The sequence below is a fragment of the Pan troglodytes genome, chromosome 3 (assembly GCF_028858775.2).
Source record: "Pan troglodytes isolate AG18354 chromosome 3, NHGRI_mPanTro3-v2.0_pri, whole genome shotgun sequence".
Lineage (NCBI taxonomy): Eukaryota > Metazoa > Chordata > Mammalia > Primates > Hominidae > Pan > Pan troglodytes.
Window position 1 is genome coordinate 22,585,238 of NC_072401.2, and position 14,680 is coordinate 22,599,917.

The 14,680-nt window shown below is 36.2% G+C and overlaps 1 non-coding gene across 1 annotated transcript; it reads left to right on the top strand.

Moving 5' to 3' along the window:
- The first annotated feature begins 6,710 nt into the window (after positions 1 to 6,710).
- Positions 6,711 to 6,815, top strand: LOC112209032 (U6 spliceosomal RNA). Its single transcript, XR_002943720.1, has one exon. It is a non-coding gene; the product is annotated as a U6 spliceosomal RNA (small nuclear RNA).
- Positions 6,816 to 14,680: the final 7,865 nt, after the last annotated feature.

Consider the following 14,680-nt stretch of genomic DNA (forward strand, 5'->3'; position numbering starts at 1 on the left):
AGCTAAAAGTAAAGACTGACTACACCAAGTGTTGCCAAGAATGTGAAGAAACTCAAATTCTTATAAATTGCTGGTAGAAATGTAAACTGACGAAGTCACTTTAGAAAACATTTCATCAGACTTTTAAATGTCAATTTGCTTTACCAAACAACTCATACATTATATTCCTAGATATTTGGCCAAGAAAAAATGAACATCTATGTCAATACAAAGATTTGCATATGAATGTGTATAGCAAAATTATTCATAATAACCAAAGTTAAAAAAAAAGATGTCCACCAAGTGAATAAATTAAAGGTGGTATACCCATACAATGGAATATTATTCAGCCATAAAAGGAATGAACAACATGGTTGAATCTTAAAATCATTATGCTGAGGAAAGTAATCAGACACATAAAAGTACATCCTGAATGCTTAATTTATATAAAATGCTGGAAATGTAAATAAATCTATAGTTAAAAATAAAGGTAGACTAATAGTTGTCTGAGATAGGGGTGTGGAATAAAATGGGCTGCAAAGGAACAGGAGGAATTTAGGGGCAGTGATGGGAAGGTTTGGTTTTGGTGATAGTTTCATGAGTGTATACACCTGTCAAAACTCTTCAAATAAGTGTGAATTATTGCACATACATTATACATCAGTTAATTTATTTTAAAAATACCATAGAGCCTTCTGGATAAGAAAATCTAAAGATCAAGGCACTCTCACATTGTAGTATATCCTAAAGTTAAAATGTCTAAAGTCTTTTATCTCCTCAAAATGTTTTATTGGCTTTTATTTGCTTATAGACTCTATGCTTCATTGCAGTAATTAATTACCAAAATGTAAAGATTTGAAGATATTGATACTCATGCAGCGGCAATATGAAAGATCCTATTTGTTTATCCCCCATTTCTCCATTATGTAGAAAGACAGAGACAAACACACACACACAAACACACATAGAGAGAGAGAGAGACAGAGCGAAAGGAAGAGACAGAGATTAACTTTGCTGAAATGGCAATGCCCAGCTAGAAACTTCTTTTCCCTAAATTTCCTAGTTGAGGCTTTTAGAAAATTTAATTGATTTGATAATAAAAAGGGGCATGCTCAGTTGACACTCACATTTTACCCTTTATATTCTCCCTGTTTTTCTGACTAGATTGAATGAGTGGCCTGGAGGTACAGCAGTCATCTTGTGACCAAGAAGAAGAAAATCAAATGCTAAAGATGGTAGAGCAAAAAGAGAGAAGATATTTGGGTCAGCCGTGGAATACCTATCATATTCTCCTTGCTAGATGAGAAAAGTCAGTCCTTTATAATTTTCATGTACAGGTATACAAGCTCCTCTGACTCCAGCAGGTGTTGAATTGAAATCAATCACATGTTGTTGCTACTGAAATGAGACTTAAATATCAAGACATTAAGTTTGTCATGATGCAGTTGATGAAACAGGCCCAGAAAAAGTTAAGTGAGTTTTCTAACAGGAAACAACCCAGAGAGTCAAAGCTGGAATCCAAACCTCTTGATTCTCAGTTCAGCACTATTTCCACTGTTCCTGCTGCCACACTAAGTAAAGGAATAAAATGCTTATTGGTGGCCTACTCTGTGTTAGGTACCGTACTGGATGATAACAGAGGGCAGATCTGTGTAAGACCACACTCCTTTCTCATAAAGGGCATACAATCTAGATCAAGAGATAAAACTCCATCAGACTATAAAATATACAAATAGTTTTAAAATACAGCTTGAGAAATTAGTCCCATTACATTTTGTACCACAATAGTATAAGCCCATTTCATATATAGTAAGTAATAAAATGTTTGTGTCCCTATTAAGAAAACATCACTTTGGGTAGATATCATCACAGATGTTTGTTTGAAGGAATGTTGTTTGATTTTTCCTGAGGGAAAAATAAGGTTAAGATAAGTAGAAGACAATAGGGAGGACATTCCTAGAAGGCATAAATGCCTTTGGCAAAGAGGTGGTGGTGAAAATGACCATGGACAATCTTGGGAAAAATACAAACGAAATAGTTTGACTGTGATGGAATGTTTTGTTAGCGTTCTTATCGAAAATGTGGTAGAGAGCATAGGTTAGAACCAAAAGGTCCTTGAATTACAGGATGAATAATTTTAACATTATTCTTCAGATAACAATCAATGGATAATAGGTTTTTAACCACGGAATTGACTCAGCAAAATTGTTGAGAAAGATATACTTGATGTCCATAACTTGAGGAAAAGAAATAGAACAGAAAAGATGAAACTAGGCCAGGCGTGGTGGCTCATGCCTGTAATCCAAGCATTTTGGGAGGTCAAGAGGGGCAGATCACTTGAAGTCAGGAGTTCGAGACCACCCTGGCCAACATGGCAACCCCATCTCTATGAAAAACAGAAATAATTGCTGGGCGTGGTTGTGGGAGCGTGTAATCCTAGCTACTGGGGAGGCTGAAGAACTAATCGCTTGAACCTGGGAGGTGGAGGTTGCAGTGAGCTGAGATCGCTCCACAGCACTCCAGCCTAGGCGACAGAGTGAGACTCCATTTCAAATAAAAAAAAGAAAGAAAAGATGAAACTACATATTTTTTGAAAGGCATATGCAACATGTGGATATATATATACACATACACGTATATGCATACATTTATATGTTTATAATATGTACATAATATGTATAATATACATATACATAATTCTAAATCATAAGCAAATGAGCAATAAAATATGTTAAGAGTTGTCTATTTCAACACCCAGTATAGTGCCTGGAACACAGTGGGTGCTTAATCAGTGTATGAATAATTCATTCACAAAGTAAATGAATATTAATGTCCAAACCAAAATATTACTGCACACTCTTTGAGCTAGAGATATTAAGGTATCCACTATAAACCCTTCAAATGTATGTAATCTATATCTCTTCCTAGATAAAAATGTAAGTTTTAAGGATGACTGAAAACTGGTAGTTACCTAGGTAACCCATGAAGTAAAATTCATGAGAATTAAATTCTGATTGTAAGTATTTCCTTTACTGTCTGCCTTTTGAAAAGAGGCAACAGATATAGCATCAAAGCTTCCACTTAACAAGCAGATCAAAAAGAATAGATGACTTGATTCTGATATATCTAAATATCTACTTATGATTTCAGTCACCTTTCTTTTGAGCCTTTGGTTATTTTTAGAATCACTTTTCAACAGTGACCAAATGAGTTCACAGACTGAGAACTTAGGTGAGATCTATACAACTGCAATTATTTGAGTATTTTTTTAAACTAAAAAAGGCTTAAGGGTTTCTGAATGACTCAGATAATTAGATAAAAATGACTCGCCTGCGCTATCTACTGAACCATATATGCCAAGACATTTAGGTAGTGGCCAACATTTGCTACTCTCTTTATTTAATGTTCAGAGTAGCTATTTCAAGGAATACTTCTTTGAAAGATGGTCATGCTACCAAATCACCAAAACATCAGGGTAATCAGTGGAAAGTGTCAATCAACCATCTAGATCTGTTGAGATCTGTTGCTTGATTTACAATAAACGTGGCTGATTCTGTTGCTTTTACTCTGGCAATATGGCATCTTGTCAGATAATGGTACTCCCAGGGAGAGACACCAAAAACAGTGTCTGCTGGATTCCAAAGCTTCTGTTAAAAGGATAAAAATATGTTTCTCTAGACCTTGAGCAACAAAATTGACTTATTTCATGTTTCTCTCCATCAGAACTATTTGTGCCAATACATAATATAGTTTAGTGTTAATTCTTTTGAATTTTAAAAACTCAGCTATTCAATCAAGAGACTATTTTATCCATGTAGAATTTTTATAATCACAGGTTATAAGATCATGAGAGACCATTACATTGCTTTCAACTAAAGTCAAAATAACCTAGGAAATTCTGTCCTTTGTAGAGTCACAGGGACTGGTCTTCGGCATCCAACTTCAAAAATTAAAAAAAAAAAAAGTATACAAAACGTGCTATACGCAGCACAGGAAAGTATCCTCTGAGTGAAGGGAACAGATCATTTCCTGAAGAACATTTCCAGGACACAAAGCGAGAAAAGAGAACCTCAATAGATCTAATGGCTTCCTTGACATGACTAAAATTTTTAGGGTAGGGTTCTGGAGAGAAGAAACAGAAACACAGAGAGAGGAGAGAAAGTTCCAGGATCTATAGAGGGTTCTACTCAAATCTTAGGCTGCCAACTGACTACTGGATATGTGTGAGAAACCACTAAACTGAGAGAAAAAAAACAGTAGAAAAAGGCAGATGAGCAATCAATCTCCAGAATTGACTATGGTCAGAAATAGTTTGTGTTCACAAACCAGCCCAAGTGGAAAGATTTTTAAATACATGGAACATTGAATATAGTTTTGAGAAGAGAATTGCACTGGTGGTGGGGCTAAATCAGCCCTAAATAGCTACCTTTGAACTCACCTAAGAAAGCTGAAAAGAAAGATTCAAAGGATCAGACTGTTCAAGTAACTTAACTGTGTCCTAGAGCAAAACTGAAAAATATTTAAGTAAATACCAAAAAAAGAGAAATTCAACATGAAAATCTGTGTCTATAATCCATCCAAAAATTACCACACATACAAAATGTATTACAATAGAATTTATAATAAGGAGAAAAATTAAGCAAAATAAATAGCTCACAAATTACAAACATGATGTAATTAGTAAATAAGAATATTAAAATTTCATTCTTATACTTCTTATTTCCAAAAGATAGATAACTGCATGAGCATAATGAAGCAAGAAATAAAAATTTTAAAAACACCCAAATCAAACTTACTGTATCAGGAAATAAAAAATACAATGCCAAACTACACTTTATGGGATTACCAGCACATTAGACAGCGTAGAAGAAAAGATTGGTCAATGTGAAGATATAGCAATGAAAACTGTTTTTTAAAAATCCAAGGAAAATAACTGAAAAAAATCAACAAAGCACGAGAGAGATGTGGAAGAATATTAACTAACCACACATATGTGTAACTGTAATAGCAGAGGGGAAACGGATAAAGAAACAGAAAAAGTATTTGAAAAAATAATGCTAAAAATTTTCCAAATTTGAAAACAATAAACCCACAAATTCAAGAAGCTTAATGAGCCCAAAGCACAAAAAATAGGAAAATAACTACATGAAGACAAATGATAATAAAACTGCTGAAAACCAATAATAAAGAGAAAATATTTGAAAATAGCCAGGAAAAGATACACTGTGAATCAAAGACAAAAAAAAAAAAAAAATGCATCAGTGACAAAAAAAAAAAATATGCATCGGCGGCCAGTGATTCACGACTGTAGTCCCAGCACCTTGGAAGGCCAAGGCGGGCGGATCACGAGGTCAGGAGATGGAGACCATCCTGGCTAACACGGTGAAACCCCATCTCTACTAAAATACAGAAAAAATTAGCCGGGAGTGGTGGTGGGCACCTGTAGTCCCAGCTACTTGGGAGGCTGAGGCAGGAGAATGGCGTGAACCTGAGAGGCAGAGCTTGCAGTGAGCCGAGATCGCGCCACTGCACTCCAGCCTGGGCGACAGAGCGAAACTCCGTCTCAAAAAAATAAAAATGCATCGGCATATCATCAGAAATAATGCAACCTAGAACATAGTGGAGTGACATAGAAGAGATAAAAAGAAAATAGAAAAAGTCAACCTAGAATTGTATAAGGATGACTATGTCTTTTTAAAAATAAAGACAAAATAAAGACTTCTTAAGAAAACAGTCATCACTCCTAGACCAGCATTATAAGAAATGTTAAAGGATGTTCTAGCAAAAAGATAATGACAAAAAGAAATTTAGATATTTGCTAAGGAATGAATAAAACCAGAAATCATTAATATGCTCGTAGGTAAACAGGAAATATTTTTATTCTATTTAAGAAATGGGATAAAAATAAACTAAAATAAAATTATTTAAAAATAATAACTTGCCAGGCACCATGGCTCACGCCTGTAATCCCAGCACTTTGGGAGGCTGAGGTGGGTGGATTACTTGAAGTCAGGTTTTCGAGACCAGCCTGGCCATTGTGCTGAAACCCCATCACTACTAAAAATACAAAAATTAGCTGGGCTGGGTAGCGCACCTGTAATCCCAGCTATTCCAGAGACTGAGGCATGAGAATCGCTTGAACCTGGAAGGCGAAGATTGCAATGAGCCAAGATTGTGCCACTGCACTCCAGGCTGGGTGACAGAGTGAGACTCCGTCTCAAAATAATAAGTAAATAAATAAATAATAAAGTAAGTAAATAAAAATAATAATTTATTTTGGAGTTTATTATACACATAAAAAAGTATGCGACAACAATAGCACAAAAACCAGGTAATAAAAACAGAAATATAATACTAGAACATTCTTATGCTGTGCTTGAAGTGGTATAATATTATTTGAAGGTAGACAATAATATGTTAAACATGTATACAATAAAGCATAGAACAACTGCTAAAACAAAACATAACAAACAATAAAAGAGCTCAAAAAAGTACAACTAGTAAACCAATAAATCAGATACAATTCAATTTAAAAAAACATTCAGTTATTCTAAAATAAGAGATATATTAGTTTCTATTGCAGAATCACACATTAACCCACAACTTATCAGTGCATGCAACTGACATTTATTATCTCACACAGTTTCTGAGGGGCATAAACTCAAAAATGCCTTGGCTGGGTGGTTCTTACTCAGGGTCTCTCAGGAGGTTGCAACTAAGAAAATCACTCTGCCTCCTTCAGCAACACATAAACTAAAAGTGGAACAATACAGAGAAGATTGGCATGGCCACTGCACAAGGGTGACATGCAAATTTGTGAAGCATTTCATATTTTTGGAGTAGGATAACTATAGCTAACAACAATGTATTATACATTTCCAAATAGAAGTGAGGACTTTAAATGTTCTCAATGCATACAAATGACAGATGCTTGTGTTGAAGGTTATCTTAAATACCCCGACTTGATCATTACACATTTTATGCATATAATAAAACATTACATGTACTTCATAAATATGTTCAAATATTATGGATCAATAAAAATAGAACATAATCAGAGAAAATCATCACTTAGTAATTGATAACACTAGTAGACAGCAAATTAGTAAGAATGTAGAAGATTTGAAAGACAGGATGAACAAACCTGACCTAATTAACATTTATAGAACATTTCACCCAAAATAGTAAATTATACATTCTTTTTATGTGACATAGAATGTTTACGAAGATTAACAATATTTTGTGTCATAAAACAAGTCTCAATAAACTTAAAAGCATGTTCTCTGGCCACAGTAAATTTAAATTAGAAATAAATAAAACTAAAAAATGTGGAAGATTCCTAAATATTTGTAAACTAAACAATAAATTTTCAAATAACTCATGGTTCATAGAAGAAATACAAAGGAAATTAGAAAATATTTTAAACTGAGTAAGATTAAAATATGGCATATCAAATGTGTGGGGCATAAGTAGTGGGTAGAAAGATATTTATAACATTAAATGTATATGTTTGAAAAGTAGCAAGTCCACCATGAATATCTAAACTACCACTTTAAGAAGCAACAACAAAAAAAGACAGCAAGTTAAGCCCAAAGTAAGAAAAATAAAAAGAAATAATAAGGATAAAAGAAGGAATCAATGAAATTTAAAAATAGACTAAGAGAAAAATCAATGAAACTGAAAGCTGATTCTTTGAGATCAAGAAAACTGAAAAGCCCCCAGCAAGACTGATCAGGCTTTAAAGAAAGTATGAAATACAAATTACCATTATCAATGATAAAAAAGGAAACATCACCACAGAACCTAACAAGATTTTTTAAATTGTACAGAAATGCTGTAAATAAGTTTAACAAATCAAATAAAATGGACAAATTCCTCAAAAATTAAACCAACATTCATATTGAATTACATGCATACTGAATTTATATTAAATTACATATTCAATGTGTAATTATATATTCAATATGTAGTTTGAGATTCACTATATTAAGAGACTACAAAACAAAAACTACATAAGCATCTCAATAAATGCACAAGAAGTGTTTTACAAAATGCAACATCTAGTCAGATAAAAATTCTCAGCACACTAGTAGAAGAATAAATAGAATGGATTTTCCTTAAACAGATAAAGAAAATCTTTATTAAACTTGTAATTACTATGACACATAATTATGGAAGACTGAATATTTTCCCTCTAAGATTGGGAACAAGGCAAAGATTCCCATTTTATTACTTCTATTAATTTTTTTCTACAGGTCCTCAAAAGTGCAATAAGACCAGATAAAGAAATAAAAGGTATATGGATTTAAAAGGAAGAAATAAAACTACCTTTAATAACAAATGACATGATTATCAAGTTAGAAAATTCTAGGAATTAATATTAAAGACACAAAAATAATAAATGAATTTAGCAAAATTCCAGCATATGAAGTTAATATACAACATCCATTATTTTCCTACATACAAAACCAATTGGAAATTATAATAAAATAACACTACTTATAATAGCATCAAAAATAAGAAATACAATAAATTTTGAAAAAAAAGTGCACAGCATATAAACTGAAAACAACAGAACGTTGCTGAGAAAAACTAAAGATCTAAATAAATGCAGATACAGTGCTTAAAAGGCATTAAAAGATTCATAGTGTTAAGGTGTCAATTCTCAAACTTACCTATACAGACAACAAAATCTCCATTAAAATTCCAAAAATTTCATTCTAAAATTTATATAGAAATGCAAATAAACTCTAGAATAGCTAAGACAATTTTGAAAAAGAACAAAGTTGGATGACTTTACCTGTTTTCAAGACATTATACACTAGCATGTTAAACACAGTGTGTTGGTATAAAGACAGACACATAGATCAATGAAACCTCACAGAGTTCAGAAATGAACCCACACTTTTTTTTTTGAGATGGAGTCTTGCTCTGTCACCCAGGCTGGAGTGCAGTGGCGCGATCTCGACTCACTACAAGCTCTGCCTCCCGGAACCCACAATTTTATGACTAGTTGATATTTGACAAAGTTTCTAGGGCAATTCAATGAGGGAAAGGATTGTCTTTTCAGGAAAGTGTATGAGAAAATTGAATAACCATAAGCAAAAAAAAAAAAAAAAGAAACAAAAACACAGTAAATTTGGACCCGTGACCCTTACGTCACAACATAAAAATGAACTGGAAATGTATAATAAACTAAATGTAAAATAAAAATCTGTAAAATTTTTTATAACGAAGCACAAAGGAAAGTCTTAGTGATCTCCTATTAGGTCATAAAACGTACACACTTTAAAAGAAAAAAAAGTCAATAAATTAGACTTCATCAGAATTAAAAATTTTGCTCTTCAGGTGAAAGTGAAAGTTCAAACCACAGACCAGAAGAAAATATTTGCAACACATATATCTGACAAGGATTTGTATCCAGAAAATACAAAAAACTCCCACAACTCAATAATAAGGAGACAATTATGTTATTTATCTTATTTGATTCTCACAATAACCCCGTGAAGTGCATCAGTAGCCCCATTTTGGATAATAAAATTATTGCTTAGGAATGTTGTAAGCTTAAGTCACATAGTAAGTGACAAAAGAAGTTTTCAAATCCTGTTCTTTCAGATTCTTAAGCTCAGGTTTTCCTGAGCTTAAGTACCACCAAAGTACTACTTTTCAGAAAGCTATAGCAACCAGATTACATCAAATGCTTTATAAAAGGAATTGGTATAATTAGGCATCAGGATCCCTCAAAACACACACACATACACACACCAACCACACACACATACCGCCCCCTCACAACCCCAACACAAATACCACACACACACACCACACACACACACACCACATACACTCCCAGACACAAACCCTCCAACACACCACACACACACTCACACACACATACCCCCAACACGACAAACACTCCACACACCACACACATACACCACACACATACACATGCCCCCACACAAAACACACACACCCTCCTATGCACACATCCCCACCCACATACACCACACATACACACACACACACCCCACATCCCCTCCCACACACTCCACACACACACACCCCCCCCCACACACACACACTTCTTCCATAATTTTCAGTTATTTCCTTGGAAGAACCATGGTTAACAGACCTCACTATGAAGAATCTGTTAAAGATCTTCCAAAATTCTTCACTGGCTAAATTGAGGAAATCTATTCATGCTGTTTCCCAGTGCTAAATGAAAATGCAAGACCCTCTGTTTAAAAACTATTAAGAATCTTAGGACAGAAACAGCAGAGTGTTAAACAAAGCATGGTGCCTTCTCAATGCCCTGTGTGTGCTTCTGTCTATAGAGATCAGCACTTGCCCAGGCCTGTAGTACTGGCTCCTCATATGGCTGAGGTGGGAGGGCTGCTTGAGCCCAGAAGTTCTGGGTTGCAGTGAACCATGATCACACTACTAAAGTCCAGCCTGGGTGACAGAGACCCTGTCTTCAAAAAATAAGAAGAAGGATTTTAAAATAGGAAATTGGCACTTGGCGATAACAGATGTAATGTTACTTTGTCATGAGCTATATAAGGCTCTTTCTATGAGATTGTGAACCCATTGAGGGTTTGGGGGATGCAACTGAGTTTGCAACTAATTATGAGATAAGGGAAGCATTGGTCAGGCAGACACATGGATAGAATTACAAATCATCGCCTTTATCAAAGCTAAAGTTGATATTGAGAAACTTGGGAGCATAGAGAGAAGGTCTGATTGCCTGGCTAATGGTAATACACTCTAAAAGAAAAGCTACTCAGGGGGAGGTTACAAGATGGCCAAATAGGAACAGCTCCAGTCTATAGCTCCCAGCGTGAGCAATGCAGAAGACGGGTGATTTCTGCATTTCCAACTGAGGTACTGGGTTCATCTCGCTGGGGCTTGTTGGAGAGCGGGTGCAGCCCATGGAGCAGCGTGGGGCATCACCTCACCTAGGAAGCTCAAGGGGTCGGGGAATTCCTTTTCCTAGCGAAGGGAAGCCGTGACAGATGGTATCTGGAAAATCAGGACACTCCCACGCAAATACTGTGCTTTTCCAATGGTCTTAGCAAATGGCACACCAGGAGATTATATCCCACGCATGGCTCAGAGGGCTCCACTAGCACAGCAGGCTGAGATCCAACTGCAAGGCGGCAGCGAGGCTGGGGGAGGGGTGTCTGCCATTGCTGAGGCTTGAATAGGTAAACAAAGCAGCTGGGAAGCTTGAACTGGGTGGAGCCCACCCCAGCTCAAGGAGGCCTGCCTGCCTCTGTAGACTCCACCTCTGGGGGCAGGGCATAGCTGAACGAAAGGTAGCAGAAACTTCTGCAGACTTAAACGTCCCTGTCTGACAGCTTTGAAGAGAGTAGTTGTTCTCCCAGCATGGAGTTTGAGATCTGAAAATGGACAGACTGCCTCCTCAAGTGGGTCCCTGACCCCTGAGTAGCCTAACTGGGAGACATCTCCCAGTAGGGGCCAACTGACACCTCATACAGCCGGGTGCCCCTCTGAGATGAAGCTTCCAGAGGAATGATCAGGCAGCAATATTTGCCATTCTGCAATATTTGCTGTTCTGCAGCCTCTGCTGGTGATACCCAGGCAAACAGCATCTGGAGTGGACCTCCAGCAAACTCCAACAGATCTGCAGCTGAGGGTCCTGACTGTTAGAAGGAAAACTAACAAACAGAAAGGAAATCCACACCAAAACCCCATCTGTATGTCACCATCATCAAAAACCAAAGGTAGATAAAACCACAAAGATGGGGAGAAACCACAGCAGAAAAGCTACAAATTATAAAATGAGAGTGTGTCTTCTCCTCCAAAGGAATGCAGCTCCTCAGCAGCAATGGAACAAAGCTCGACAGAGAATGACTTTAACGAGTTGAGAGAAGAAGGCTTCAGGTGATCAGTAATAACAAACTTCTCCGAGCTAAAGGAGGATATTTGAACCCATCACAAAGAAGCTAAAAACCTTGAAAAAAGATTAGATGAATGGCTAACTAGAATAAACAGTGTACAGAAGACCTTAAATGACCTGATGGAGCTGAAAACCATGGCACGAGAACTATGTGACGCATGCACAAGCTTCAGTAGCTGATTTGATCAAATGGAAGAAAGGGTATCAGTGATTGAAGATCAAATGAATGAAATGAGGTGAGAAGAGAAGTTTAGGAAAAAGAGTAAAAAGAAACGAACAAAGCCTCCAGAAATATGGGACTATGTGAAAAGACTGAATCTACGTGTGATTGGTGTACCTGTAAGTGACGGGGAGAATGGAACCAAATTGGAAAACACTCTTCAGGATATCACCCAGGGGAACTTTCCCAACCTAGCAAGGCAGGCCAACATTCAAATTCAGGAAATACAGAGAATGCCACAAAGATACTCCTTAAGAAGAGCAACTCCAAGACACATAATTGTCAGGTTCACCAAAGTTGAAATGAAGGAAAAATGTCAAGGGCAGCCAGAGAGAAAGGTCAGTTTACCCACAAAGGGAAGCCCATCAGACTAACAATGGATCTTTTGGCAGAAACTCTACAAGCCAGAAGAGAGTGGGGGCCAATATTCAACATTCTTAAAAGAATTTTCTACCCAGAATTTCATATCCAGCCAAACTAAGCTTCATAAGTGAAGGTGAAATAAAATCCTTTATAGATAAACAAATGCCGAGAGAGTTTGTCACTACCAGGCCTGCTTTACAAGAGCTCCTGAAGGAAGCACTAAACATGGAAAGGAACAGCCAGTACCAGCCACTGCAAAAACATGCCAAATTGTAAAGACCATCAATGCTAGGAAGAAACTGTATCAACTAAATATAACCAGATAACATCATAATGACAGGATCAAATTTACACATAATAACATCAGAACTCACCCGTAAATGATGAGTTAATAGGTGCAGTACACCAACATGGCACATGTATACATATGTAACAAACCTGTTCGTTGTGCACATGTACCCTAGAACTTAAATTATAATAAAAAATAAATTAATTAATTAAAATAAAATAAAAGAAGAAGAAAAATTACTCATACTTCATAATTGGCTAAATGCTCCAATTAAAAGACACACACTGGCAAATTGGATAAAGAGTCAAGACCCATCAGTGTGCTGTATTCAGGAGACCCATCTCATGTGCAGAGACACACATAGGCTCAAAATAAAGGGATGGAGGAAGATCTACCAAGCAAATGGAAAACAAAAAAAAAAAGCAGGGGTTGCAATCCTAGTCTCTGATAAAACAGACTTTAAACAAACAAAGATCAAAAGAGATAAAGAAGGCCATTACATAATGGTAAAGGGATCAATTCAACAAGAAGAGCTAACTATTCTAAGTATATATGCACCCAATACAGGAGCACCAAGATTCATAAAGCAAGCCCTTAGAGACCTACAAAGAGACTCAGACTCCACACAGTAATAATGGGAGACTTTAACACCCGACTGTCAACATTAGACAGATCAACGAGACAGAAAGTTAACAAGGATATCCAGGAATTGAACTCAGCTCTGCACCAAGTGGACCTAATAGACATCTACAGAACTCTCCACCCCAAATCAACAGAATATACATTCTTCTCAACACCACATTGCACTTATTCCAAAATTGACCATGTAGTTGGAAGTAAAGCACTCCTCAGCAAATGTAATTGAACAGAAATTATAACAAACTGTCTCTCAGACCACAGTGCAATCAAACTAGAACTCAGGATTAAGAAACTCACTAAAAACCGCTCAACTACATGGAAACTGAACAACCTGCTCCTGAAAGACTACTGGGTACATAACCAAACGAAGGCAGAAATAAAGATGTTCTTTGAAACCAATGAGAACAAACACACAACATACCGGAATCTCTGGGACACATTTAAAGCAGTGGGTAGAGGGAAATTTATAGCACTAAATGCCCACAAGAGAAAGCAGGAAAGATCTAAAATTGACACCATAACATCACAATTAAGAGAACTAGAGAAGCAAGAGCAAACACATTCAAAAGCTAGCAGAAGGCAAGAAACATCTAAGATCAGGGCAGAACTGAAGGAGATAGAGGCAAAAAAAACGTTTCAAAAAAATCAATGAATCCAAGAGCTGGTTTTTTGAAAACATCAACAGAACTGATCGACTACTATCAAAACTAAAAAAGAAGAAAAGAGGGAAGAAAGAAATAGATGCAATATATAATGATAAAGGGGATATCACCACCAATCCCACAGAAATACAAACTACCATCAGAGAATACTGTAAACACCTCTATGCAAATAAACTAGAAAATCTAGAAGAAATGGATAAATTCCTGGACACATATACCCTCCCAAGACTAAATAAGGAAGAAGTTGAATCCCTGAATAGACCAATAACAGGCTCTGAAATGGAGGAAATAATTAATAGCCTACCAACTAAAAAAAGTCCAGGACCAGACTGATTAACAGCCGAATTCCACCAGAGGTACAAAGAGGAGCTGGTACCATTCCTTCTGAAACTGTTCCAATCAATAGAAAAAGGGGGAATCCTCCCTAACTCATTTTATGAGGCCAGCATCATCCTGATACCAAAGCCTGGAAGAGACACAACAAAAAAGAATTTTAGACCAATATCCCTGATGAACATCAATGCAAAAATCCTTGATGCAAAAATCCTCAATAAAATACTGGCAAACTGAATCCAGCAGCACATCAAAAAAATTATCCACCACGA